The sequence below is a fragment of the Andrographis paniculata genome, unplaced genomic scaffold, assembly GCF_009805555.1.
Source record: "Andrographis paniculata isolate CXL003 unplaced genomic scaffold, ASM980555v1 Contig60END, whole genome shotgun sequence".
NCBI classification, from domain to species: domain Eukaryota; kingdom Viridiplantae; phylum Streptophyta; class Magnoliopsida; order Lamiales; family Acanthaceae; genus Andrographis; species Andrographis paniculata.
This window is the reverse complement of record NW_026137596.1, coordinates 7,278,358-7,283,032: the sequence shown is the minus strand read 5'-3', so window position 1 is coordinate 7,283,032 and position 4,675 is coordinate 7,278,358.

Genomic DNA, 4,675 nt, shown 5'->3' with positions numbered 1-4,675 from the left:
GGAGAGGTCGGGTAATTGATACATTTATTTCGATGTGGAGCGTTACTTTAATGCCGTAGGGGTCGTGGGAGATGCGGCCAAGGTACACACAGGGTCGTGTTTCTTGAAGGACTCGGCACTCATATGGTGGAGGCGTAGAAGTGAACTTGCTCAAGATGGCGAGGCCATCACAACATGGGCAATGTTTAAGTCTGAACTCAAGGCGGAGTTCGAACCAATAAGGGCCGAGACGGAGGCGAGGGCCAAGATACGATGGTTGGTACATCGAGAGGGGCATTTGAAGGAATACATTGACGAGTATGCCAACTTGCTACTTGAAATTCCATCGATGACGCGGGAAGAAGCATTATTTGGGTTTACCGAAGGATTAAAGCCGTGGGCAAAAGAGCGGGTTGTGGATAAGTGCCCGGAAACTGTGAACGAGGCAATGAAGTATGCCTCACGAATGATTGAGTTCCAACGGAGAGAACCGTACAAGAGGGACGATGGGAGGAGGATGACCTCGGACAAAAGTGGGGGAGATGCGCCAAGATTTGCCCCACGACCACCCCGACCCGGAGGCGAACGCTATGCATCTAAGACTACGATGAGGGATTTTTCTAAGCCAGGACCAAGGTACGAAGGGTGTTATGTTTGTCATTCAAAAGAACATTTTGTGAGAAATTGTCCGAACCGATCGAGTGTTGCCGTGGTGACCGAGGACACTAACCCAACGGACGAACGGGTGGCATGCATAAAAGCAGAAGGTGATGGTGAAAAGCATCGAGGGCGGATGTACGTGAATGTCGAGATCAATGGACGCTCGTACTTGTGTCTACTCGACCCAAGGGCGGATGCGAATTATATGAGCAAAGAAATAGCTCATGAGCTGGGTTTGCAATGGGTGTCATCGGAGGGTCGATTCAAGGGAGTGAATAGCGCATGGACTCCTTTAACGGGGGTGGCAAAGAATGTACCAATCCGAGTTGGGGATTGGGAAGGTATGGTTAATTTTAATGTAGCGCCTATTGATGACTATTGCGTGTTCTTTGGCATGAGGTTCATTGAGCAAACCAAGTTAGCAATGATACCGCACGAGGACAAATACACCATCATGGAGGGAAGTGTGCCATGTGATATAACGGTGTTCCGAGAGAAGGAGTTGACGCCAAAACAACTCGAAAGGGGATTAAGGAAAGGAGATCCGACGTTTGCGGCTATCCTTAGTGATGAGGACCTCCCGGGTGACGAGGTTAAGGAGACCATGATTCCCCCTAAGGAGTTGGAGGGTGTCCTTAAGGAATTTGAGGATACAATGCCGGAAGAGTTACCGAAGGGATTACCTCCGCGAAGGGCGGTCGACCATGCCATCGACTTGGTAGAAGATGCAAAACCAGTTTCCCGACCACCATATAGAATGTCACCCGACGAATTGACGGAATTGAGGAAACAATTGGGAGAACTATTGGAAGCGAGGTTCATAGTCCCGTCGAAAAGCCCCTTCGGTGCGCCAGTACTCTTCCAACGGAAGAAAGATGGGAGTCTTCGTATGTGCAATGATTACCGGGCGTTGAACAAATTAACGGTGAAAAACAAGTACCCGGTGCCACTCGTTGCCGACTTGTTCGATCGGTTGCAACCGGCCAAGGTGCTATCAAAACTTGACCTTCGAAAGGGTTATTATCAAGTCCGCATTCGGGAAGGCGACGAGTCAAAGACGGCGATCACAACAAGGTACGGATCATACGAGTTTAAAGTAATGCCTTTTGGACTAACGAATGCCCCGGCAACATTTTGTACGTTGATGCAAGAAGTACTACGAGACTTCCTAGATGACTTTGTGGTGGTGTACTTGGACGACATCGTTGTTTATAGTCGAGATATGACGGATCATGTCAAACATTTGCGGAGCGTGTTCCAAGCCTTACGGAAGAATCAACTTTATGTTCGGAGGGATAAATGCGAATTTGGGATGAACGAGGTCGGATTCTTGGGGCACATCGTGGGAAATGGGAGGATTCGGATGGAGCCGGGAAAGATCAAGGCAGTCGTTGAGTGGAAAGCGCCCAAGTCACCTACGGAGGTACGATCTTTCCTCGGATTAACAAATTATTATAGGCGATTTGTGAAGGGCTATTCGGGGATAGCGGTGCCCTTGACAAATATGTTGCGGAAGGAGCAAAAGTGGGAATGGACGCTAGAATGTCAAATGGCATTTGACTCATTGAAGGAGGCAATGACGAGAGAGCCGGTGCTTGCACTCCCGGACTTTACCAAACCATTCGAGGTAATGACAGATGCCTCGGACCTTGCCGTGGGAGGGGTGTTAATGCAAGGAGGACACCCGGTGGCATATGAAAGCCACAAATTATCAGACGTGGAAAGGCGATGGCCAACGCATGAGAAAGAGATGCTCGCGGTCGTGCATTGCTTACGAGTTTGGGAACACTATCTCAAGGCGGGTGTTCCCTTTTTGATTGTGACGGACAATCGGGCGGTAAGCTACTTCCAATCTCAAAAGAAACTAACGGGCAAACAAGCAAGGTGGCTCGATTTCCTTGCAGAGTTCAAATTTGAGATCGAGTACCGACCCGGGAAGACTAACGTGGTGGCAGACGCGTTGAGTCGGAAGGTGGCAGCCATACACTCGGTGGAAGGTGACATTGTGGATCGGATACGCGAAGGACTCGTGCATGACGAATTTGCACATGCCGTATTCGAGTTGGTTGAGGAGGGGAAGACGACAAAATATTCATTGGAGGACGGGTTAGTCGTGACAAAGGGGTACCGGATGTATGTACCAGATACAGAGAGCTTAAGGCGTGACATTCTACGAGAGTGTCATGACACCAAGTATGCGGGACATCCGGGCATACAACGAACCTTGGCCTTGCTACGGGAGCGGTACTATTGGCCCGGAATGAAGGGAAATGTAGAAGAGTACGTCCGAACATGTCTTGTGTGCCAACAAGACAAAGTCGAAAATCGTCCACCGGCGGGGTTGCTTCAACCCTTACCAATTCCGGGACGAATGTGGGAGAGTGTGTCCATGGACTACATCATCGGCTTGCCAAAGTCCAATGGATGCACGAGCATTTTCGTAGTGGTTGATCGTCTCTCGAAATATGCCGAGTTCATCCCGGCACCGATGGAGTGTACAGCGGAGGCGACAGCAAAACTCTTTATGGAGCACGTCGTTAAATATTGGGGGTTACCAACGAGCATTGTAAGCAATCGGGACTCGAGATTTACTGGGCGATTTTGGACGGAGTTGTTCCGTCTGTTGGGGTCGGAATTGAAAATGTCCACGACCATGCACCCACAAACAGACGGCCAAACAGAGCGAGTCAATCAAGTTTTAGAGGTGTACTTACGACATTATGTGACGGTAAACCAACTTGATTGGGCTAAATTACTCGATGTGGCACAGTTTTGTTTTAATTTGCAGAAAAATGAGAGTACTGGAAAGAGCCCGTTCGAGATTGTACTCGGTTTCCAACCAACAACTCCGAAAGATTTGATGGGGACATATAAAGGACCGAGTCCGCCGGCGTTCCACTTTGCCAGGGGTTGGCAAGATCGGGCGGAAGCAGCGAGGCTATACTTGGAAAAGTCCCAGAGACGGATGAAAAAGTGGGCGGACCGGAAGCGGATATTCCGAGAATTCAAAGAGGGAGACTTAGTGTTGGTAAAACTTTACCAACATGGGCGTATACGAGGCGTGCACAAAGGGTTGATGAGGCGATACGAAGGCCCGTTCCCGATCGTGAAGAAAGTCGGCGAAGTGGCGTACAAGGTGGAGCTACCCGAGGGCTTGTCCCAACTTCACCCGGTATTCCATGTTAGCATTCTCAAGCCTTACCACATGGATAATCAAGACCCGAGTCGGAATATATCAAAAAGAGCACCACCCGGGATGCGGACGGCGTATGACAAAGTAGCCGAGAAGATATTGGCGGATCGACTAGTTCGCCACAAGAACCGCCCACCTTCGACGGAGTACTTGGTGAGATGGCGAGGCTTGCCCGAGGTGGAGACGAGTTGGGAACCGACGGAGAAACTTTGGCAATTCGAAGACTTGGTACGTGAGTACGAGGCATTGAGGACAATGCCTTCATCAAGTGGGGGAGAATGTCACGACCCGAGTCCGTGACCGAAGATGACCGAGCGAAAGAGCCAAAACCCGGAGGCTAGTCCGAAACCTTGTAAATAAAACTAGAACTTGTATGTAGTAGTTGGGGGTTGGTAGAGGGTTGGTAGAAGATGGTTGGTGGGGGTTGGTGGAAGTTGGTAGATGGTAGTTGGGAGATATGGACTTGTATAAATAGGTGATTATACTCATTTGTAAATCATCAAGTTGAGAGCAATAACATCTACTTTCCCTTACTACTTCCTCTCTCTACGATTATCGAGTGTTCTTGATCGTGTTCTTGAGTGTTCTTAGAAGTGTCCGAAGAAAGGCTGTACTAGCAACCTCTAAGTGTCGGGAAGTTGCTAGGCCGCACGGAAGGTGTTCGAGGAACAACCAGGCGGTCCGTGACAGTAGGAAGGTTAATTAATTTAACCCACACGCGACTTGACATTGCATTTCCAGTTGGATTAGTTTCCAGATTTATGCATCGTCCAAGCAAACAACACTACGGTGCAGCAAAACGGATCTTACATTATCTTGCTGGTACACGGGACTATGGGATAT